Source organism: Mixophyes fleayi, chromosome 9 (genome assembly GCF_038048845.1).
Source record: "Mixophyes fleayi isolate aMixFle1 chromosome 9, aMixFle1.hap1, whole genome shotgun sequence".
NCBI classification, from domain to species: Eukaryota; Metazoa; Chordata; class Amphibia; order Anura; family Limnodynastidae; genus Mixophyes; species Mixophyes fleayi.
This window is the reverse complement of record NC_134410.1, coordinates 41,152,913-41,178,858: the sequence shown is the minus strand read 5'-3', so window position 1 is coordinate 41,178,858 and position 25,946 is coordinate 41,152,913. Positions and strand designations below refer to the sequence as shown.

The window sequence follows — 25,946 nt, the reverse complement described above, 5'->3', positions numbered from 1 at the left end:
TAGATAGATAAATTAAGCTTAGACAAAAAGGGCATAAATAAGCAAGTCTGGGCTCAGCATGAATAACTAAATGCATCTATATTAGAATTGTGCATATATTAAACTTGAGGCCCTATAAGCTTAAGTAATGCATAGTAAGGGCATATACACTTCCTCCTGGAAATGTGACCTCCAAATATGCTTATTCAGAGGCATGTCATTTGTGTATACCGGAGGCTTGGTGTAAAGATAAGTGCTACTGATGATGACACCCGCACCACTATGTACCCTCTTCTGATTGGCTGTTTGCATAATGACTCCTCCAGCTGATAATTCTTTTTTTTTTTATTTACTGCAGAAAAATAATAATAATAAGTTCTGTAGGATGTTACAGTATTAAAACATCACTATTTTTTGATTGCACCACACAGAAGTGCAAGAAAAATCAGTGATGCTTTACTTACTGTAATATCATGAGTGCATGCAGGTGTACATCATGAAAGGCTCCAAAATGACTTTACGCACAGTTAAATTTCTTCCTTTGTGTCTGAATTTTTAAGCATAACTTATGGACATAAAACTGTGTCAAACAGTAAAAATAGACCCGACTTGACGTCTCTCTAAAACTTGAAATTCTAACTAAAGTCTGAACTTAACTTCAGGTCCCAGGACTTGGAATCCAATTGGGCACAGCTAAGCTACTCTTCAGCAATCAAACACTGTACACAGTCTCTTAACTTAAGCGACTAACAACTGTTTCTATTGTTTATGTGCATGTATAATTTTTTAATCTGTGTAAAAAAAATTAACATGATTTACTTAATGTCCCTTGTTGAATTGAAGAATAGCACAAAGTGCACTATGCAGTGAGTAACCTAAATAAAGATTAGCTGTTTTTGTACAATTTCCTTGCAGTTTTCTTAGTTGCATCCAGGGACAGGCTGGGGGCAGGGGGGCACCTGCACCCTTGGCCGGTCCCATAGTGGACTACCTTGGGCTGAGTCACTGTGCCTGCTGCAATTTTTTTTCCCCTTTTAAATTTATCTAATAGGTTGCTGAGCCGTGTCTCGCCCCCTGGGCTAAAATTTGCCAGCCCCTCTCTGGTTTAATCCAACTGAGATGGTTCAGAAGGAGCTTTCAAAACACTTACAGGATGTTTAATTTGTTGTTCATGTGTTAATTGTTGAATGGTATCAATTAGGAGATAATAAAAGAATTTCAATGGCAGATGTACCAGTTACCATTGAACACTGTGAAGACTGTCATCAGCTAGTGAGAAAAATGGGACACAACATGGACATTGCCAAGATTAAAAAGTCCCTCCAAAGTTGATTACAGAAAAAAGAGAAAACTCATAATGGCTACCAGGAGGCCTGTGGTTGGAACTGGTCACTCCCTGCATTTGGCAACATTGTCACATATCTGGGCTATGGGATAAGGTGGCAAGATGGAAGCTATTTCTCAGAAAAGGACAGCCAAGCCTGTCTACATTTTGTAAAGAAAACAAAAAACATTCAATCACCCCAGCTATGTGAGAAAATGTCTTAAGCTTTTTTGGCCGTAATTCTAAAAGGTCTGTTTGGCACAAAGACAACACAGCTCATCACTCAACTCAATAATTATGACAAAACATGATGGTGGCAGAATCATTATTTGGTGCTGCTTCTCTTTAGCTGGATAGAGGCCATAATAAATAGCTTAAAATATCAAGATAGCCTGCTGGTTTCTGTCAGTAAACTGAAGATGTAGCGGAATTTCACCTTCCATCATGATAACGACCCAAAATTCACTTCCAGTCATCCAAGGAATGGCTTCAGAAAAGGAAGATCAAAGTCTTGTAATGGCCCAGTCAGAGCTCATTGAAAACCAGTGGAATTACCTAAAGACCTCCGGTGCACAGGAGATCCCCCTACAGTTTAAAGGACCTTGAACTTTTTTTGCAGGGAACAATTGGAGAGCATTACAAAGTTCAGGTGTGCAAAGTTGACTTATTCAAAATAAAAGCAAAAGGTGCTTCCACAAAGTATTAGCTTAGGGTTGTGCACACTTATGCAACTTGGGTATTGTAGTGTTTTTATTTTCACTTCTTTTCCTTTTCCAAAAATGTCTGTTGGTTTTTCACTTGAATTTTGTTGGTTGCAGGAATGCATTAACGAAGGAAAAAGGTCTAACATGATGTATCTTGATTTCAGACTTTGTATCACAAACATCTGCCAATTCAATAAGGGTGCGTAGTCTTCCACTGTATGTTTTATAATGGCTCAGACTTTAAGTGAATGTGTGTCCTGTACCAGCTATCAGAGCTAAGTCATTTGGTTTGGATAGTTGCCAATAATGGTAGTTCAAATCCCAAACAATTTTTTAAATGAGTTTTGTTAGAAGCTTCATATAGAATAAAACCATTAGAATGGAGATAGCTCACATGTGTAATGTAGAGCAGGACATGATAGGTTATAGATAATAGAAAATCAGTAAGTCAGACTATTTGTCATAAAACAGTTTAGTTTCAATAGTTTGGTAATCTTACAAGTTTACTTTATTTTGTTGATTTAAAAAACACATAATGGGGATAGAATAATGAATCAGTAGATCTAAAAGAATGTTCTGGGTTTACTCTTTGTTAACCAATGAATTATGCGGGTTGTACCTATCAAACCATACCATACCATAAATACTAATCATAATCAATCAGGAGAGGTTAGGGGAGGGTCTTTTTGTGCTGTAGAGGGCAGCATCTAACCAACAGTGAGCCAATTGGAATTTACAACAAGAGAACAACATCTCCTTCAAATGACAATGGGATATATGTATAAATTGTTGCATATTTTAGCTTTATAGATTACTTTTGATCTATGTTCTTTAAACCCAATTTAAGACTTGTTTTGATTTATACTATGAAAAAGTATCAACTGTGTGAAACTACATGATTAAAACATTCCATTATGATCATTTAAATAAACAAAAGAGAATGATTTCATTATATCCATCATTACTTCAGGTTCAAAGTCATTTTGTTCTTCTTAAGCTTTCTCTCTGGAATTTCTTTAATGGGTGCTTGAAAGCTAGATTGCTTTTCAAATATGGTAAACAAAATATTTAAAATGAACTTTTCAAGTAGTCATGATTACAAGCATTCATTTAGAGTAAACATTGCATTCCCTCGATAATTTTTAGTGTCCCATGGCCTTAAAATGATGTGTTTTACATATGAAAATGCTTCTCTGGGTGTGAAACAGTTTCTAAGAAAATAATAAAGATAAAACTAAACTTCATTGTGAAACAAGAAACACGTTTATTGATGAACTTATTTAAACTGAACTGTTAATTTTCTACACAGTGGTTTTATCAGCTATCAGTAGATGCTCCTTTTTGGCTATTATCAAAGATATATCTTACTAAACAAATGATAGATCTGTGTTAAGTGGTGAAGAGGAGTAATCAGTGGCATTTAATCTCAGTAAGTTTACTGTAACTATCTTATCTGTTGGGTTAAAGTATATAACAAATAATTTTAGATCAAAGTAGATTTGTAGCAGCATACAACGATTAGTAAATATTTTGTGTACATTTTAGTATCCACATTATCAATTTGTCAGTTTTCATTTTGTAGTTCACCATTATAAGTTACTTTATCTTGTGCTCCCAAAATAAAGCCTGTCACCTCCACATAGGGCCAAGGGAAGGTCCATGGGTGTCCTGGGCACCCCCCTTATTGACCCAGGCAGGAGCTGCACTGCACAGTTTATTTTGTACCTGCGTCTGACTTTCTTCAGCTTCCAATAGTGGAACTTGATGTGGCCGCTGGTCGCCTATGAGCAGTTGTGTCATTCAGTAGTGATCTTACAGGGCTCCCATAATGGGCTTCATAAAGAAAATCATTGAGGAATAAAACTGAGCTTCCAATTGTGTAGACAGGAGGGCAGGTCAGTAGTTAAGCTGCCGAGAGGTGTGAACCCATATGATAAGATCATGAACTAAATACATGACTTGTCTTTCTAGCTAAATAACAACATTACTGGAAATTAGCCCTATCGGAATATCCCTGCTTATAAGTCAAATAGAAAAGAAAGAGAGAGAATAACAATGTAAAATAATTCCTTGACAAATGTTTGCCAATCTGTTCTACATCCACTGATACTACTCTGTCATTTACTGCCATGTCCTACACTACTCTGTGTTATACTACCCTGTCCTACACTACCCTGTCATAGACACAAACAAATCCTATAATTTAAAAGCATATTCACAAAGAGAGCCATACTGAAAAGTACAGTATACATTGCTTTTCAGGGCTTTTGCCCTTTTATAAATATATCCAAAAATGTGGCCTATACAGCAGCCTCCTATTAACAATGAGGCAGGAGTCTCCCATATAGTCATTACATAGTAAAAGAAGAGAGAGACAAAAGAGGAGAAAACATAAAAAAAACAGAGAAAGAGAAAGAAAGAAATTACATTTACATTTTTTATCTAGGTAAGTGGATCTTCAGTATTTTAATATATTATTCTTATTTTTAGTGATAAAAATGTTTTTTGGTACTTGTTGAGTATACAGATGCCTCTGTAGTTCATCAGTGACACATTGTCCACTTGAACCACAGTTTTCAAATCTTCCGCTTGAGTGATTCTTGACTTAAGCCAAGTAGTAGAAGATTTGAAAACAGTGGTTCCAGTGGAAGTGGCACGGTGTTGGAGAGCTACAGTGACACCTGTAATAAACTCCCGAAATTTGGGTCAGTCTCCCGGACTCCCGGGAGAGCTGGCATTTCTCCCGCATCCCAAAATGACGCGATTCAAGTCGTCCTGCACCCTCCCGCCCTTTAGCCACGCCCCTCTCCCGGGCGTCGCCTACTGGAAGTATGCAAGTATGATGTAAGTAGTACTGCATTAGAAAAAAATACTTTATTCTAATCTTTTGTTCTCGTAACAATATTTGATGTGTCATGAAATGGGGTCTTAGTCCTGTTTACGCCACTTGGCTGTATCATATTACCGTACATCTGCCTCCTGTCAGAATGCAGTATTCTAAATCCTAGGACAAAGTGTGACTTCATTCTGCTGTACCGAAGGCTGCCATCTTGGGAGAGATAATTGCTAAACATCCTGCTGAGTCTGAACACTTGGGGGTAAATGTATTAAAGTCCGTTTTTTTTCAACTCGCCGGGAATTGGCGATTTGACAGCTAAAATTTAAAGCGGCACTGGCTTGTAAAGGCAAACTTGCATTTACAAGCCAGCGCTGCTTTAAATTTTAGCTGTCAACTCGTCGATTCCCGGCGAGTTGAAAAAACTGGACTATAATACATTTACCCCTTGATCTCATCCACCAATTAGCTTCCTCTGTAGACTATAAGAGTCTCATTCTACACTCAGCTAATTGCCAGTGCAGCACTTTCCTAGTTCCAGCTTACCACAGTTGCTGTTTGTTTGTTGATTCATTCTGACTTCTGTATACAGATTTCAGTCTTTAACCCTTCGTGTGAACTCAGCTTCATCCTGTTTGCTGTTATATGGTCTTCAACCATTAACCCATTGTGTGAATTCAGCTTCAATCTGCTTGCTGTGATACAAACTTTGACCATTAACCCTTTGTGTAATTCCAGCTTCATTCTACCTACTATTTATTCCTTGTGTGGATCCACCTTCATTCTATCTGCTCATGTACAGATTCCAGCTGTTACCTTCTGTATGGATCCTCCTCTCATCAGTCTATTCCTGTCTCTCCTACTGGCTATATGAGGTAGTAGGTTGTTGTTCTGAGTCATACACTTTCTGGAGCCATCTTTGTGTCTCTGGGTACTGACTTCCAGTTCCAGGCCTAGCTCAGGTTCTGATTTCTGAGTTGTCCAAGGCCAGTTCCAGACTTATTCTGTTCAGGAGGTTGCCACCTCTGTATATTCACTGCCTGAGTTCTGAGTTTTCCTAGTCCCGGTTGTGGTACTATATTCATCTGAGTTCTTGGGGATACTGAGTCTCTAGTCGTGGGTTCAGATCCTCCCTGTTCCCATGACCAGGCTCCAGTCCATTAGGTCCAGATTCCAGTCGTTTATTCCAGTACAGAGTCCAGTCCATCATTCCTCCTCCTAACATCCGGTATACAGGAATAGAGTAACCCCTATGAGCAAGACATTCATCTGGCCTCGCAGTTTCCACTAGGTTCCAGCCACAGCTAGTCCCAAGGGTCCCGGGACAGATCTCAGAAACCCTATTGCCGTGACTTGATGATGGTGCTTACAGAACCATGAGAACCACCACTAATCTTGATAAAAAGGCTCTCCAAAAGGGGTTAACAGTGGCTATAAGCATATTGATATATAGAGCAAAGCAAAATCAAGCCTTTTTGCTGGTGAAAACATTTTTTCTCCAGCAAAAGGGTTTTTTGCCTATTGATAATTCAGCCCCTGTGTACTATATCTTATGTCACCTTTTAAGGTGACATAAGAAATAGTACACACGGGCCAGTGCTGTGTGTTTGTTTCCCAGAGCAAAATTTGCCGGTCTGCCTTTTTCAACTAGTTGAACGGTAATTGTGGAAATAATGTAAAGCATTAATGTACATCACTGGGAAATACCTTATTAATGGGGCTGATGCAGAGATGGGCTTATGCTCTTTTGCTTGGCATAAAATACACAAATTTGTACTGCGCATACATACCGTAAAGCGCATACTCCTATGTACGCATGCAGATAGGGACGCATCTTACACTTGCATTACATTACATTACACTTTCTGCACTGATAGTTGGGACAGAGGGAAGAGGTGAGCAATCATAAAGTAGTAGCATGTTCACTTAAGTGTGATCAGACATGTTTTTTTTTATCCAATGGGTTGAAAGCTAAAAAAAAAAGAAGAGGACCCCCCCATGGATTTATGTGAGCAATAAATGTGCCAAAGAGTTGGGGAGGATTTTTTTTTTCTTAAAGGACTTTAAGATGATGTGTCTGTGTGTGTTTATTTCAGTGTTCTTTTTTTACTGGTGAACTACTGGTCCCATCGAGCATCCAGGGCTAGCATGCTCTGGCAGCCATTGGTATACAGGCAATTTTAGTACTACAAGTGCCAGCATACCTGAGAAGAAATATATATCTACATCAATTAACTATTTAGTACCTCACAACCATCACCCCAGGGGTGTGGGAGAAGCACTAGTGCTTTCACCACTGAGCTGTTTTCTCTAGGGGGGAAGCTTGAATCCAGTGATAGTTGAGAGCGGAAATAGGTTACATTATTCACTGACCCTTTCAGGCAAGATTACAAAGATTAGATACTTGCAGTCCTTCGGTATAGTATTAATTGTGAGCAGTTGTAAGAACAAATATTAGCAGTAAATGTCAGTCTCAGAAATCTGCTACCTTCTCTCTTTGATTATAAAGAATCTGAACTCAATCAATTAGACAATATATATAGGATCTGCAGGTGGCAGTCGTGCATTTTGTGTGGATATTTACTGGGCTATGCAAGCAGAGTAAAGTAAGTTTACTGTATGTCTTAGTAGTATCAGATGTAAAATGTTTAATTATGAGCTGGTGCTCCCGATGTACAAATATATAGACCTGGATCAGTCTTGATACAGTTGACAAGAGACTGTGTTCGCTAGTGCAGTTTGAGTTTACTCACTATGCACAGAGCTATAGCAGGCTGGTGCTATTCACAGATTTACGCCTAGGTGGTCAAGGTTATTTAATTTCAGCTATGTAATAATGAAGACACAGGGACCTCTTATGTTAGGATCTAAATGCAGGTGAGTGAATTTTCCAGCATGGTTGTCAATTAATGTCCAGATAGAGTGGAGAGGAGTCTGGAATTGCAATTAGATGAGATGCTGGGTGGGACAGGGTGTCTGCCATCCTGTTTGAAGTAGAGGTGAGGGGTGCCGGGGTTGCGGTAGCAAAATGTTGTTGCTCCAGGCCAGTGAAAATCTGCTTGTGGGTGCTTAGCAATGTCCAACTAGGAGGTAGACAGAATGATCCAGTCCTTTCAAGCAGGCTCCACAAATTTAGGCTTCGGAGGCCTAGGAAGGCCAATTTCGCTGCTCCACAGAGTCTGTGTCTCCAGCATTTTTATATTGCCACTGACCGAGCAATCTCTGGTTGGTGTCTGTGGGATGTCTACTTGTGGTGTGTATATCATTTCAGGCACCAAGTCTACAGGTGGAATCCAAAAACAATCAGTCCTAGCAGAAATAGTGCAGGGTCAATGTGACGTGGTATCTCTAGTGTGAGATGTGCACCGGACACTGCACCCAAGCTTAGGTGCCGTTCCCAAGTGCAAGTTAGTGGAATCAGCAAGTAGATATTTATATTAGGAGATCGAATCTGCTAGATTTAGGAGACTGCAGTGTAATAAGATTCTGATGTGTCTGGATTGTAAGAATCGTTGGACGAAGCTCCCTTATGCTGCGTCTGCCATCTTCGCCATCAAGGCCACACCTCCCAATGTCACCAATTTTAAGGAAACCATCTCTTAACCATTCTCTCCTTTCCTCCAGACTGTTTGTACTTATCTCTAATGATCTGGTTTTATTTGATGTTTGTTGTTAGCTGCCTGACATTTGGACCCTATCCTATTTACATCATGTTTGCTTTACACTGGACATAATGGGACCCAAGTCATCAACAATGTTTCTTGTTTAGCACATCTGTCCATACACCATTCTCTCAAAAGGCTTGTGGATAATCCAAGTGCTTCTTGGCAAGTGAAAAATTTACATTTATATTATTCTTGATTAGCAGCGGTTTCCACCTTGCTAATCTCCCATGAGTGTCCTTTTGCCCAGTATCTTCCTGATTTTGGAGTATATATAGAGATATACTGTGCTAAACAAATCATGCTCTTTTATGTATAACATGCTTAACAATTGATGATCTCACATAACAGTCAGTTCCCCTCTTTACCACCCTTCTTACCAATCTTTGAATGATAAAGTTTACACAAACAGAGCTTGGCAAAAAAAAGAAGACTTTAAAATTCAATCATTGTATAATGGAGGAGAAAACAATAAGAAGTTCTGCTAAGACCAATGCTCCTGACATCAAAGTGAGGTCATTTCCCTCTTAATATCAACACTTGGGGAACCATTTCACCCAGGCATACCTTTATCCTTAAACTTGGGTACATCTTATCCTAATCACAAGCACCCGAGAACTTGCGTCCCTAGGGGGCCAACAATCCCACCTCCTAGGACAGTGCATGTACCAAAACCAAAGCCTACTCTTGAAGGGAGGCGGGTTCAGTCATAACATAAATAAAGCAAATGTGCACCCACCAAGCGTAGTCGACTGGTCAATGTTTTCCGCCAAAACACAAATCTGCAGGACCCAAACCACCAGCGAAAAAAGTCCTGCACCATGAGCAAAAATAGCACACAACAATGAAGCCTAAGGGTATTGCAACCCAAACCAAAACCACCCTACAAGGGATACTATTAAAACATGTTGTGAGCAGGTGTTGGCACCTGCACCTGCAGAGGACTTCCAAAAACAGGGAAGGAGGGAAGGAGGGAGGACAACTTGTCTTGCAGACTATTGACAGAACACCATCAGTCAGGGAAATTTATTATGTGGCATTTATAACCTCCCACTGTGACACAGCAGTGGGCGTACCCTAGATTCACTTTGCCTGCTCACTTTAACCCCTTAAAGGGGGACAAATAAAGTTACAATCACCTCAGCTTTTAATTTCCCTCTGGCTTAATTCACCCTTATAATAAACTTCAAATAATATCTGTATAAACAGTGCATTCCTCTATCATTGCTTATAAGTAGTCAATTCTGATGTCATAGCCCCAGAATTCATTAGGAAATATTGTGTAGTACAAGGAATAACCCACCGCTACTTCATATGATTATGGATATTACATGTGGCTTCATTCCTTATATGATCACAAAGCTTCTGTGTGACTTATTATATCCATTGACTTTACAGTAAAGGATTCATTATACCATACAGTATATTATATATTGTATATATGCATTATCTCCATCTTCTTCTGTATTTTAGGGAGTTGCATTTTGTCTACAGGATTAAAAAAGCAGCATGTATTGTGGAATGTATTCAAAACTCAAAACATGTTCCACTTGGTTGACTAACTGGCTGTTCCTCTTATAATGGCCATCTGGTAGTCTTTTGGATATCAAGTGACTTATTTTGCTTTAAAGTGTTCTACAGAAGAAAAAAAAAATCACATTTGTTTGCCAAGTTATGGGACATTAACCTCTTTTCTGCCAGTCACCTGTGATGCTCCTACTGGTAATTTTTCCCACCACAATTCTAATTGCAATAGCATAAGTCAGAATGGAATGATTTCTCTATAAAAGAAGTTTAACTCTATCTCTGCCAAAAAAGATTGAATTCTGTTGTTGAGCTTCTAGTGTTCAATATTTAAGCATATGCTTATCTCGTAATGATGAATAAATTTAACGTTATTCTTAGCAGCTTTAATACCATGTAAGAAAAATGTCTGCATAAATTACCATGTTATTTTTAATTGTTGTGACTGTCAAGAATTTGGCAGGAGAATAATTTCAACATCCTATAAAATATACGTTGCATGAAGTGTCAAATACAAAGCAAAAAATAAAAAGAAGAAAAAACTGCAATGCGTTGTATAACATAATACGATTTCCTAATCATCTATTTTTTTTTTAAAAAAAACGTGTAAAATCTCCTGCTAACATATTCATTTCTTTTACAGTTTTAAATTTCCAATTTCCGCAGTTTTGCCTTACTGAAATCTGAACATATACCTTAAAGTTTTGTTTATCTTTAAAATATGTGATTAAATAAATTAGATTAAATTGTTGTTTTTTTATTTACCTTGGAAATCTGTACATCTAAAAAGTTTTCAGTTGCAAATGAACCACTTTGGGTTAAAATAAGCTTAAATTAAGAGCAAATTATATCATCAACCCATATTTCTCTGGCTTAATTTACAATATAATGTGGCTACCATGAGGAGGGACAGAGGTCTGATGATGCAAGAATAATCCTGCACAGATGCTGGAAGAGAAAGGCTCTGAAGCATAACTGATGCATCTATATGCATCATTTATGCTAATTCTTGAAAAAATGGTGCTGTATTATCATGGGACCAATAAAGAGCCAGTGGTGGATAAGTGTGGATTTGAGTTTGAGGATGTACTTGTTTCCATGTGTATATGCAGAGTGACAGATTAAGATTACAATTGGCGCTGGGAGCTGCTTAAATCATACCCCCTCCCATACACATTTTTGTTCATGCATGATCACCAGGGCCGGATTAAGGGAGTGGAGGCCCCTGGGCTAAGGGGGCCTCCATTCCCCCGTGAGGCCCCCCCCCCAGTGATCCGAGCCGCCCCCCCCCGGCACTTGCCTCCTTCTCCGGCGCGCTGCACGCTATTTACTGAGGAGATCTCGTGAGAGTGAGACTCACGAGATCTCCTCAGTAAGGAGACTACAGCCCGCCGGGGAAGGACCGCAGTGAAAGTGCTCAGCAGTACTGATCGTGCCGGGGGCGCCCCCTCCCCCGACCGATCAATACTGCTGCTGAGCACTTTCAAGGGCCCCCTGGATGCCCGAGACCCCTGGGCTATAGCCCAGTTAGCCCTAGGGTTAATCCGGCCCTGATGATCACTGTCATAAACATATACTTCTGGAGTTTAAATTTTAATAACACTAAAGAGGACACTCATCTCAAGTGTATTATTATAAATAGCTAGCCTCTTACTCCAAGAATTTTGCAATAAACATCAATATGTCCTCAAATGCAATATTTGGAGTATAGAGCATGCATCTTATCCGAAACTCATCTTAACGCTTGTGAAGGTCATACTTCTCAATGGAGTACTGCTTAACTATGTAATGCAAAAGTATATAAAAAGCATGTCAAAAGTGCAACAAGGGCAGAAAATATTTTCAGCCATTTTAATGCGCTCATTCAGGCTCCTTTCAGTATATTGATTGGTCCCCCTCAAGTGCTGGCCTCCAGTCCTCTTCTTTACTTCATTGCATACAGAGGCACTTGTGTAACACGTCCTCTGTATAAAACTAAGTTGTTGTTTGTTTTTAGTTTTATTTTTTATAGCTAGTATCCTTCAGTGTATTCCTGTCAGGGTATCTGGTATCGGTGATCCGGTCATCGTATAAATGATTACCACCGAGACAGGATGGGGTACCTTTTTACGATGATCGGATCGACGATACCAGATACCCCGAGAGGAATACACTGAAGGTGTATTCCCCTGCACATTAGTAATACTGACAACTGGAAACAGTGACCGGAGAGCCTGGCGACGAATGAAGAAGCCGGCAGGTAACGATGATGTCACTTTCAAGCTGCATTTTATGTTTGCTGTTGTTAACCTGCTATTTTAAGGAGGCACCACCTGTACAATGTATTAAGCTTTCTAAAGAACATTGTACAGGCAGCGGGTCCTTAAAATAGTAGCTTAAGAACAGCAAACATAATGTGCAGCTTGAAAGTGATGTCTTGTTACCTGCCGACTTCTTCATTCATCGGCAGGGTCTCCGGTCACTGTTTCCAGCTGTCAGTATTACCAGTGTGCAGGGGAATACACCTTCGGTGTATTCCTGTCGGGGTATCTGGTATCAGCGATCCAGTCATTGTATAAATGATTACCACCGAGACATTTGTAGTATTGGGTTGTCATTGAGCAAGGTCAATCTTAGGCTTCTCCTCATTCATTCGATTTTGAGTGGCTTTAATGAATATTTAGTTATTAACACCTACATTTTCCATAATTTTTACTTTACAATACAACTTTTTTGTCTTTTGCAATCCGTTCCTAGTTTCTTGTTAACAATGCAAAAAATCACTTTAATTGTTTCCATTGAATTATTTATTTCTATTTTCTCATTTTTCAATCCAGGCCATCCTACCAGGCTATAGGGAGGCTAGAGGATGACAGATGCTGCTCTGTCACTGTGGGAGAAGGACCTGTCATTAATAAAGCCTTAAGTAAGTTTGAACAGACAAGCACAGCTACAAGTCATAAAGAAGACAATTAAAGAATAAGTTTTTGTACAAGTATAGCATCAAATCATAAAGCATAATATTGGAACATCATAGTCTCTGATTAGACTTGTTGTCCAATTATGAAATAAGTTCCTTTGAATATATTTAAAAGAGATTGCACTATTTGGGGACCATTTGGTTTCTGCCAATCCCGGTCACAGATATAAGATCAATCCTCCTCTTTCTGAAAATGAAAAGAATATTACAGATGGGTTTTTTTTATGTAATGGCTGTAACTCCATTATTAATGGGAATACCTTCTATTACCCACATTCTGGGAAAGAAATGCCATTAAACTTTCTATACACACATCACTGAGTTTTATTAAAATGTCCCTTGTTGCAAAAGACTAAACATATATTTAAGACAATTTTCAAAGACATATAAGCATAATTAATTTTTGGCTTAGAACAATTTGCAGACACTTGGAAACGATCCCCAACTATATAAATTAAAAGGCGTGATCATAGATAACAGGTCCTTACATTAAATTACTTCTCCAAAGAGAAACTTATTATGCTATTAAAAATAAAAAGATGATTGCTTGATAGCAGTCATTTATGTGACAAAGTTCAAGTAAACATCTTTTAGCTACAAGAGGTTGGCATGAAACCAATTTGGGTCTTACATTTCTTTTAAAGGTTGTCTTAAATGCTTGAAGTTATACAGTTTTGAATTATATGGTAAATAAATAGTGATCCAGCTTACCTCAAAATATTCACAACTTTCAAGAGGCATATTTACTAAACTGCAGGTTTGAAAAAGTGGAGATGTTGCCTATAGCAACCAATCAGATTCTAGCTTTCATATATTTATTGCATTCTACAAAATGACAGCTAGAATATGATTAGTTGCTATAGGCAACACTCCCAAGGCTTTAGCTGATTATATCAAGTTTGAAAAGTTTCAGGACTGTTATTGCTTAATCATCACTCTGTTTTGAGAATAGAGAGTTGCAGCGTTGTCATCACCAAGTAGAGACCCGGTTTGGCATGTTATGTCCTAGCTACAAAATAAGGGTGGACCACACATCTTGGTTTAAAATAAAAATTCTTAGGGATAGATTTACTAAGCTGCAGGTTTGAAAAAGTGGGGATGTTGCCTATAGCAACCAATCAGATTCTAGCTGTCATTTTGTAGAAGGTACTAAATAAATGAAAGCTAGAATCTGATTGGTTGCCATAGGCAACATCCCCACTTTTTCAAACCTGCATCTTAGTAAATCTAGCCCTTAATCTCTAACATGGAAGGCATAAGTCAATTCCTTCCTTTGCACGTAATTGGCATGTAAATTCTCCCGAGGGCTTGTGCAAAAAGAAAATCTATATTGGTATGGGCTACAATAATATTAACAAAATACTACATAATTGTATAAAAATTCCATTTGCTAAAAATTAGCCAATTTCACTAATATAAACCAAATTATAACATTGATTCAATAAATTAATTGTTCTGAATTTTTCTGTGTACTTTATTTTTGCTTTCTTCCTGACCTAATATTGGCGTTTAGTGCAGTATATCCTCAGTATGTAAAAATTAGTATGCATCCCTATAAGACATTCCTCCTGATGCTAGACTATAAAATCTGTTCGACACACACTTCACTACCTTATGTATTTGGTCTCTTTCTTCTAAAAAGGGAGTAATTATACAAATTAAATGGCCAGTCATGCATATTATTACCCTATGTTTCCATATCAATCTATATTATATCATAAAACTTACTAAACACTTATAAATATATCTTGTTTGTCATGCCTGTTAATTCCTTTCATGTATTTAATATTGCTTGCTATGCATTTGAAGTGTTTAATTTTTATTTCAATAATCCTAATTAGTAATACATTTTAAATTATAGCACTCTTTAGAAAAATACAAACACTAATACTAGTTAAAATTACACACGGTAAAATTACACGGGGTGGCCAACGGAGCAGGACCCGTTGAGCGGCGCTGACATGGGGCACTGTTCTTTTGGCGGACTGAGCACTGGCCTCCTGCTTTATTGAACACCCTTGTGAATGCACAGAGGTTAACATTGCACCCATTAACGTATCAACTCTGCGTGCTGGGATCCTGGGACAGGCTTCCTAATACAGGACACACATAAGCAGACAGGTTGGTGAAGATTTTCCTTGTATTGCACAGTGCCTCAGTGCCATTTCTGTCTCCATAGAATTGTCGGCAGGCTTTGCCATAGCATCTTTGACTTCTCATTGTGTGTTCCAGAATTGTATAGCTAGTCTGAGAAGAGTGATCATCACAGCAAGTATTTAACATATATATATATATATATATATATATATATATATATATATATATATATATATATATATATATATATATATATATATATACCCTTTTGGCTTGGATAGAGGCTGTGCAGATCCGCTGGAGGCTAGAAGGTTGATTCCCTCTTCCAACAGCTATCTATTTTACAATCTCTGATCAGCTCCTTATTACAACTCAGGGACTGCTACTGCAGGCTGTCGGGTACTTTGGTCTCACAGTGCTAACAAAATACAATACACCTGAAGTTCATGCACCATGCAGACTGAGGCTTGATATCGCGCTAACCACCCATTTCATCGCAATCATTTTCACCGGATCTCTCTTTTAACTAGTATGTACTAACCACGCTAAGCTGGGGCATCAACCCGTTAATCGTGCAGCATTGACCTACTGTAAGAATACAGCTGACCTGTAATGACTACTAGAACAAAACGTACCTCCACAATGGACCCCTCTAACTGTGGACCCCTCTAGCTTCTTTGATAGAAGCAAGAAGCACACTAAACCGCAAGCAGCATCCACGTCTCAACAGCAGCCGGACCGTTCGCCGGGCTTAGCCGCGGTGGGAGAGGAAGACATTCCCCCCCCTATGAAACATTTAATCAGCTCGCTGGTTCAAGATATCAAGTTGACGTTCCATAACGAGCTACGACAAGCAATCTAAGAGTTCCGCAAAGGTATCAGCGATCTGGGCGAACGCACTGATGCTTTAGGGACCAAGATGGACGAGATCTGCAAATCTTTAGCGGATAACACTCAAGAGCTCTTATCGTTGCGCTCTGATGTCGTGTCTCTGATGGAGAAGTGTGAAGATATCGAAAATAGAGTCCGTAGGAATAACATTCGCCTTAAAAATAGCCCTGAATCAGTGGACGCATTAGCTCTCCCCGGCTTTCTGCTTGGCTTCTTTAAGACCTTACTAACGGACGCTACTGAAGCTGATCTGCTTCTGGACAGAGCACACAGATTGTTGCGTCCTAGGTACACTCCAGGTCAGCAACCTAAAGATGTCATCCTTCATATGCACTTCTACCATATAAAGGAGAAGATCATGCAGGCAGCAAGGAATCATGACTCCATCGCGTATCTTGGAAATGATATTCCACTGTTTGCGGACGTGGCTCCTCTCACCATTCAAAGACGCTGTGAGCTAAAAGACATCATAAAGGCTCTACACCAACATGGATTTCGCTACCGATGGTGCTTTCCTTTTTGTCTCCAAGTCTTCACTAAGACCCCAGCAGAAGGTGCCCAAATTCTTGAAAAATTGGGGCAATCCTCCGACGCTGCACCTTCTACGGATGTGACAACGGCAACGAGAACAACACCGGCCGAATGGAGCACGTCTTGCACATGTAAGAGACTGACATTTCTAATAATAGATCTTTTCATGTTGCTACAGAACTGAGAATTGCTGGAGAACACTGGGCATAGTCCAAACCCTCTTTGGCCCATCCCTCGCTGACCTTTAATGCTGGCTCTTTGCTGCTCCTTTGTCCTCCTTTTTTTTTTTTTTTGCCTTTTCTCTTTTTCTCTAACATGTACGAATTCGACATAACCACTATCTTTACATAGACAGATTGGACATACTCTGTTATGCTGCCTGGAGAAGTTTCCTCAATTCATCTTTTACCCTTACTAATGCCACTGAGGGACTCTTCCTAATCTTGAGGTTGCAGTTTAACCTTTTGCCCGTTTCACAAGTGCTATGGACAATTCTACGATGGTGATGTTTATCTTTTATAGTTATTCTGCCTTTCTAATTCCTCAAAGTTTATATTGCTCTGACATAAATGTTCTCCTACTGTTTATATCTCTTTCCTAAAAGAATATTCTTATATGTTAATGTTGTACTTACGTATCATATTTACATAGGTCGATGCCCCCGCCTCCCTATCTCTGTTACCCAGACTTAACTTACACTAGTCCAACCCCCCTCCCTATCTTCCCCCCTTGGATGCTGCGCTCTGTAGCGGCGCCCCCTCCTCTACATGAAGTCGAGCAACCATAGGCCGGGTACACCATGACCGGCCCGAATTCCCCCTCCCTGAAAGGCTGCAGACAGTTCTTTCTTGTCCATCCCCCACACCGTTTAATTCCTTCCTTTTTCACCCCTTGTCACGTATCTACTTAGCAACACACGCACTCCTGGTTCTATTGTATTACTCAGAAACCACAGGCTTCGAGGGGCCCCTCATTGATGTGCCCTAATTTCCTATTACAACAAGTCACTTAAGCTTTTGACAGTCAATGTTAAGGGGCTGAATACCCCCCAAAAGCCTTCCATACTTATGGCCGCATTGAAAAAGTCACAGGCCGAAATAGTTTTCCTTCAATCCCATACGATATTCCAAGGAAAACTTTTCTCTCAAATATTATTTGACTCAGCTACATCCAAACACAGAGGAGTGGCAATCCTTGTACGACTAGCTGTGCCATTAGTGGTACGCCATTCGATGGCAGACCCAGATTGCCGGTTCCTCATTTTAGTAGATTCTCTGGGCCAGCTACGAGTTACACTAGTTTGTTGCTATGCCCCAAACAATGGCTAGATTCCCTTTCTTCAAAAACTACTTAGTCTTGTCAATAAAGAAACTCAGGGCCACTTGCTGATGGGAGGTGATTTTAATATGATAATAGATCCCAACCTAGATAGGTCTCCAATGACTATAGCTTCTCCACTACCCCAATTGCACTCTACCCAACTAGCCAAATTATTCGCTCAATTATTAAGAGAACACTCTAGTCCTCTACACATACACATAACATGATTGAATGGATACTGCATATTAATGTTGTGAAACTTAAATTTTACCATTAGGTGTGTTCATTAATTGAATCTAAACAGCCATAAAAAGTAGGGAATATTTATTACTGATGGTTGTCACAGGCAGACTTGACATTAAAACACATTCCTCTTGCTGATAGTAAGAAAAACACTGATTGTATGCAGAGCTGGACCTCATCCCCAAAGCCTCTTTGTTCATAAGGCAACTGACTTTTTTGCCTCCTCCTTATCCCATCATTTTTTTACTTCAATAACATCACATTGTCTTTAAAACCTGATATCAATATCAGTTAAAATGATTGTGCTTTAAATGATATAAAGAAACATTTACAGTTATACTTCAGCTGTGCTGTGAGAATTCTCTTTTTTATTCCTGAACTTGTATCATAACTATTAATTGTATGAAAAGCAAATTATTTACCCCTTATATAGTGAGGAACACAAATGACAAAAAACAGCCAGTATTTCTCTTACATGAAAAATAATAAACTAATTTACACCCCCTGCATTATAACATGGTTTGTCCAGGATCAAATTTACTCCTTTTTTGCATTGCTCTCCTTAATGACTCAGGCCCAATGGGTCTGAGTCATTAAGGAGAGCAGAGCATAAAAAAGGAATAACTTTGTACCTGGGCAAAACCATGTTGCATTGCAGGGGGAGGTAAAATTAAAATATGGGCACAGATTTATAGTTGTGGTAGAGAATGTCCTAGATCAACTTTAAATGTCAGCGTAAAAATAAAGCTATCAAGTATTTGTGTGCTATATGAAAAAACAGCCAGTATTTAACTTATGTGCAAAAAAATAAATAAATAAATTTGCACCCCTTGCATAGTAACATGTTTTTTACCAGGAGACTGAAATAAGAAGTTTCTTCAGTTAAGATCCTTAATGAATCAGGCCCCTGGTTTGTCCCAGAGAACATTTACTCCTTTTTTTGCCTTACCTTCCTTAATTTCTCAGGCCCAATGTGCTTAATGAGCTGTGTCACTGAATTGTCCCTAGGACAAGACATTCACTATAGTATAGAGTACCAAATAGCAAATTCACAATATAACACAGTTAATATGTCCAAAACAAAATCCACAGGCAGATTAAGGTTTAAAACTTGGCTTAGCAACAGACAGGCACTATGGTACAGAGTCACAAACCAGAGACAGGTTCAATTGAGAGTAAAAGTCAAAACAAACAGACAGCAAGGAGCAAAATTAGGTTATAGAAGAGTTATCAAATAAGCTAAAGCCAAGGGTCAGGACAGGCAGCACGCTATCAGGGTCAGGAAAAATCAAGGTCAAATGCAATGTATCATACGGATGATGACTCATTATTCTATGATGAAAATGTGCTTTCTTTTGGAATAGACAGGAAATGTACTGTACTGCCCTCTTCAATTCATATTAACCCTAAAATAATGTAAACATTTTTATAAAATGTATTATTTGTTTACACATACATTTGTTAATTATATTAGGCAGTAGTTGTAGTAGAAATACTAATATTATATTTTATAAATAATACCACATAACTGAGTCATATTGAGAAGACTAAATTAGAGAGTTTGTTAGGCATGTGGGAATTATTCTGCAGAATTTGAGATCTTAAAAATGTTAATACAGGTTCATTTTTATTTGAACAGGTAATAAAATATTTCAGAATGGACTTATCAAAAGCAGATCTATTTGCTCAGTATTATAAATAGTTTCATAAACAGTACTGGGGCAGATTAACTTACCTCTGGGATATTACTATCACCATATGTAAGACTCTTAACATGTGGGCATGTTAACCAGATTCAATAATGATTATATCCATTGATCTATCTAAACTGCTGCTACTCTGGCTTCAATATTTTAGTATAAAGACCTGTTCAGACCTTTTATCATTATCTCTGTGATTTCAAAATGATTCATTGTAAAACTTAAATTATAAATACTATCATCCCCTGAGGTATCTTTTTGCTGTCTTCTTGCTTACTTAACCCCGTAGAGGTAAACCTACAATTTTGGGGCACTGTAATATCCAGAAATGTGCGCACCCATGGAGTTCGGCAGCACATAGCGCATAATTTAATACCCCCCTAAAAGTCAGATGTATGAAATTACCCTGTATCCTCACTACTGACTTGACAGTGCCTGCTACAGTAGGAGTTTCATAGAAGTGGGGGTCGTTTTCCTGGACTCCCGCATCCCGCAATTCCCTTGTTAAAATGACGCGATTCACAGAGAATCGCGTCATTTTGGCCCTGCCCCTGTGACAAAACGTCATTTTACTCGTGGGGGCGGGCTAAAATGACGCAATTCGAGGCACCCCGCCCTCTCTCGCCTATTAGTAACGCCCCTCTCCCGGACGTCGCCTACTGAAAGTAGGCAAGTATAATTTATACAGTACTAAATAGTACTAGCGTAGGTTATCTTTATATCAGTTTTATTGCTGATATGTTATGAGTTTTTTACTTGCAAGGCTTTGTGAGGTACACAGCTGTTTAGGTACATGCTATGATACACTGTGCCAAAATATCATCCCTTCTCTTCATTTAATTTTATCTACATAGTCACTGTTTGCTTATTACTTCATTTATGCAGATTTAAGTGGTATATTATAAGCTGTTTGGTAAATAAAACGCCTTACATACTGAGCTATGAAATATATATGAATGTATCCTTCATTCGGAAAGTCCATAAATATTTGTCTGCAGTGTTATGGTAATGCTTTTGTTGCATATACTTTGTGAACGCCAAGCTACTGATGCATGTCACTGAAATTATTATTTTTTTCACTCTTAGGAAATTGCATTCTGAACTGAAAGCAGTGTCTATTAACTTTCAACCTATGTAAAAATGAATGAGAACTGTCTATTTTTTTAATTTTGAAGCTGAGTGACATTTTAAATTCTTAATGAACAATTGCAGTAAATTTGATCAGTTAAATATTTAGGGCCTGAATCATTAAGGAGAGCAAAGCATAAAAATGGGCAAAACCATGTTGCATTGGAGGGGGAGGGTAATTTAAAATGGGGGAACAGATTTATAGTTTGGGTAGGGCATGTCCTAGATCAACTTTAAATGTCAGTGCAAAAATAAAGCTATCAAGTATTTGTGTGCTAGATGAAAAAATAGCCAGTATTCAACTTATGTGGAAAATAATAAACTAATTTGCCCCCCTTGCATTGTAACATGGTTTGTCCCAGAGAACATTTACGCCTTTTTTGCCTTACTTTCCTTAATGACTCAGGCCCTAAGAGTTTATGTATTCATGACATGCAACACTGTTCTCAAAACTGTATAGAAAGCACTGTGCAATCTGTCCATGTGCTGCATTTGTATTTTCCATTTCTATCAGATTCTGGGGCAGTTTTAATTAGCCACGCTGCTCTTCAGAACAACGCGGCCACAGGATTTGACAGAAAATCTCTGCTGATTTTTTTCTCGCAACTCATAGAGCTGCAAGCAAAAATCAGCGGAGAAATTACCGTAGTAACGGTAATAATGCACAGTCGCCTTGTTCTAAAGATCAACACGGGTAATTTAATCTGCCCCTCTGAGTCAGAGGCCCATGTGATAATTACACTTATAGTTATTAAACATTTAGTATCAAAGCTTCAACTACAATAGTACGTAACATTTGACACAAACTTCTCTGTTCAGTGGCCCATCACACAGTAAAAATACACTGAATGGACCCAGAGAAGTTTTCACCACTCAGCCAATAACAAGCAGCTTCCCACTCTAGCCATTTGTGATTGGCTTGCACTTGAGAAGCCACTTGTGATTGGCTGAGTGACAAAGGTTTTTCTGGGTGATCCCAGTAAGCAGTTTGTCGTACATTCTATTTATTTACATTTTATTTACAAATTAATTACAGCTTTCATTATAGTGAGGTACTACACTATACACTAATATTGTAGTATAATTGGCAGCCGTTTTAGGAACCTTCCAGTGGTCTATACTGGGACCAATCGTGTGGCAAAGTTGCTGCTCCATCCAGGGATCCCATTTTGTCCATTAACTCCGGTTTGTCAGTGTAGGACTGGTGCCTTTATAAACTACCAGCCCTGTGCTGTAAAGCTCTAGGGCTCTTCCCAACCACCCTGATCTGGTTGTGGCTACTGGGGAAATTGTTACAAAATTGGTAATGGAAGAAAGTGTTTTTTGTGAATTAGTTTGAGACTCTAAGGTCAGCCAGAACCTATCAAATTTTGAAAATGAAATAATTGTTCCATACACGTCTAGTTCTTGCTATGCTACACTTCTTTATCAAATGGATAAAATCTGAAGAGGAAGGAGAAGGGCAAGTGAAGATTTTATGCTTCAATTCCAAAAATGTATAGCAATTCTACAATAATGCATTTACTAACATTTTACTGCTAGCTACAGGTGGAACAGGTTTGTTTGAGAAAGATAGCACTGGTGCCAAGTGTTTCTCCCTGGTATAGCATTTGTCTGAAATAAGCATGCTGCATTTTATGTCTGCATAATGCAAAACACAGTTGGTTTCATTTATGAGGCACAGCACAAAACCCTGTTTGGAGGTGTTGTGCAGCTCAGTTTTTGAAGGTAAGCCTAGATTTCTACAAAAGTGAGTAGGTTTGCAGAGCAGATATAGGCAGAGAAGAGGAGTCAGATGGAGTGTGGATGTTCCCTGTAAAATACAGAGCAAGTGCAAGTGTTGATCTGTGCAAAAATAAGAGTATTGAAATGAAATAAATGGGTAAAGAGGACACATTGTAGGAATGTTCCTTGCTGTGTGTGGGGGCTCATGGCCAATTACACTCCGCAAAAAAGTCTTGATTTGTGCACTTATCCTGAGCTAATAGGGATTTAGTCCCAATGTATATTTTTTGAAAGCTTCTGACAGCGTACAGTGAGAGCATACAATGCTTCCTGGGTTTTTTTTGTCTTTTTTACGTCTAGTTTCGCAAAGTGGAAATTTGCATTAGTTTGCTTGACTATGAGTTATATTTTTTAAAGGGTGATCAACGTCTATACCAAGCTGCCTTTCTTGTTTCTAGGTGTAAGGATTCACCACAATACAAGCTGCAAATGGCTGGTGGCAGTTCATCATCAACATTGCCAAACTGCAACACTTGTAAAACTACATACTCGGCACCTCTGCTAAAGATCAAGAAAATGAGGACTAAAAGACCTTACCTGCAGCATTACACTACAAAAGCCTACTAGATGATGCAATATATTATAGAACACTTACTACAATCAGCACTTCTGCTAAAGGTCAAGTCCTTCAAGATAAAGTGACATCACCTGTATGCAGGCCCTCACTCCTACCAAGCTTTGTACAAGCAACATTAGGATTCGCATTTCACTGTTGGCGCTTCAAGAAGTCTTGCTTTGTTTGTCTGTTCATCGACTTCAACTTCAGCCCTCACTATTCTAGAATTTTCAACTCATCGACTTTGGATTTGTCCAACACGATTCTGCCTTCTACTACCCATTGACTTCAGCATTGTCTCTCAGGACTAAGTTGATTAGCCAAATGCGGTTTGTCTCTGATAGCTACGACAGACGAACCAAATGGTTCCTTCATGGGAGCAACCAACACTGTGACACTAGGGATTCTTTTTTGCTAGCAAAGAAGGAGAAAGGATTGATTGTTGAAGGGTTGACTATTAAAATGTGTTTTGTGTATTGAGAAGGCCCTTAGATCGTGCAATTGTTAATATACTTACTGTATCTGGAGTAATGTAATATGTGATTGTTTTACTCATCTAACATTGTATGACTTTATTAACTAATACCAACTTTCCTTTTTCCTAGCCCATCCCTTGCAGTTAATAAAAAATAATCTTAGGCTCCAGTTATTGGAGTTGTGATCCAGGATTGTAAATCTTTTACCTCCGCCTGGTATACACATATAGGGCAAGCACCAATACATAGACAAAATATCCCTAAACACTTGAATGTTTGATTATATTAAACCTTGAATAAAACCAGGCAGGGAGTAAATATCTTCATTTCCAGTATGAAACATACCACCTTCGGCCCAGTACAAAATGCATTGTATCACAAATTTTCTAATTAGCTTGCAGTTACTTGTGCTGAGCTAAATAATGCAGCTTATATGAGTCTCAATTTCCCTGTTTCAGCAATACAAATGCTTTATGTAGTAGTATCCATTCACCATGTAAAGTAATTGTAATTTTAAAGCATTTGTACAATGAGCTGTCAAATACACCACATTCTCTAGCTTTGCATTGCTTGTTCTAATAAAACTTGTTGAAGTTGTCAATTGAAAAATAAAAATAAAAAGCAGAGCTGGGATGGGCATGCGTCCTTTTATTCTGTTCTAGTGATTTTATTCACGGATATTCTTTCTTTGTTAATCTTCCACCAAGGTCTGCATCTTACATTGATGCACCCACTAGGTAAGATAATATTTTTTTATTGTAGTGTGTGTACAATTGTTTTAAGCAGGCTACTAGCTATAGTCCCTCTCATCAGAGAGCCATGTAATGGTATCCCTGCCCAATATGCCCACACTTGACAAATGGCTAGTTCAGACTAGCATTGGCAGCATTTGCTCATATTATATTCAAAACAGAACACGCCATGAGCAAACTACTCTAAAAATACTGCGGGCACTGGAATAATTAATCTGTCTGCACACCTTGTTCTGTCATAAGAGCAGCAGTACACAGATGTGTACTCCTTTAACTTTCCTCCAATTCCAACAAGGACCCCTCTATTAATGTATCAATCTGACAGATTGATACATTCTTGTGCCGTGCTGTCACCCATCCGACAAGCTGCATTACATTGCAAATCAGCACGGTGGTCTATGTACAGCTGTCGTTTCACACAGTACCTTGCTATTAATCATGGATTTGTGATAGTCCCTGCCACTCCTTTCTATGCATGTCCCACCTTTAAATGAAATTTAAATGACCCATAAGAGGAATGACAGAGCGCACTGTGTAATGATAATAACAACATAGATAAACTTAAAAAATGTTTAGAGTGCCCCCCTCCTGAATCCTTAGTTAGCAACATAATTGAATAGCTTGGTTTGCACTAAAGCAGGGAGAGATAAACAAAAGTGCTGTCTCACACTGGCCACTTGTGATTGGCTGGCAGCAAAGGGAAGTCCTGATTACTCCTAGTCAGACTAATTTAGTGGCAGTTGTTCGTAGTGAGCTGGTGGATCATTGTTCATAGAGTTTTTTCTAGGATTTTTTTCCAATTTGGAATACAATGGATAAAAAAAGAGAAAATAAAATGTTATTGTATTTTTGATAAATTACTGAATGAATCTTATACCATGAAAGTTTATTTTAAAATTGTGTGTTATCTATTTTTACTTTTTTCTATAATGGTAAATAATAATAATAACAATAATAATAATAATAATAATAATAATAATAATAATAATAATAATAATGCAAACTATCCCAGGCTGTCTAACAATGATGCTGACTAAGGTTTTGTTTTATTTATTTTGTTGTTTATTTAACAAAAATAACACAAAATTAAAAACAAACTGTCCTTGCAAAAATGACACTACAAACCCTCATTTATTTATGTTTTAAAACATAAACTAATTTTTTTTTATCTTTTGATTCTATATAGTCCACGTAGAAACAGATTAAGTCTTAAGCTCTACAGAGCTACAATGGTTGCAAGACAGAGAGCATGCATTCACATAAGCGCCACTTGCTGTTTAGAATGAGAAGTGAGGCACATTAAGCCAAACGTCCTTAAACTTATCCACATGTTCAGAGGCATAGCACTTACCCATTGAGGGTTAAGTTGTTGGTCACCTCCAGCCAATAGAATCCTGTGGGAGTGTTTAGGTTTGTGTGCCCATATATTCTCACGCAGAGGATGCTGGGTCTCTTCCATCGCAGAAATCCCCTGGGAAT

The 25,946-nt window shown here is 38.5% G+C and overlaps 1 long non-coding RNA gene across 1 annotated transcript in view; it reads left to right on the top strand.

The window, feature by feature from the left end:
• LOC142102423 (uncharacterized) overlaps positions 1-25,288 on the top strand; it is an 83,179-nt gene extending 57,891 nt beyond the window's left edge. The window contains exons 2-3 of the long non-coding RNA XR_012679263.1: positions 12,846-12,934; positions 23,082-25,288. This is a non-coding gene — a long non-coding RNA (uncharacterized LOC142102423). The remainder of the gene's footprint in view (positions 1-12,845; positions 12,935-23,081) is intronic.
• The last annotated feature ends 658 nt before the right edge of the window (positions 25,289-25,946 follow it).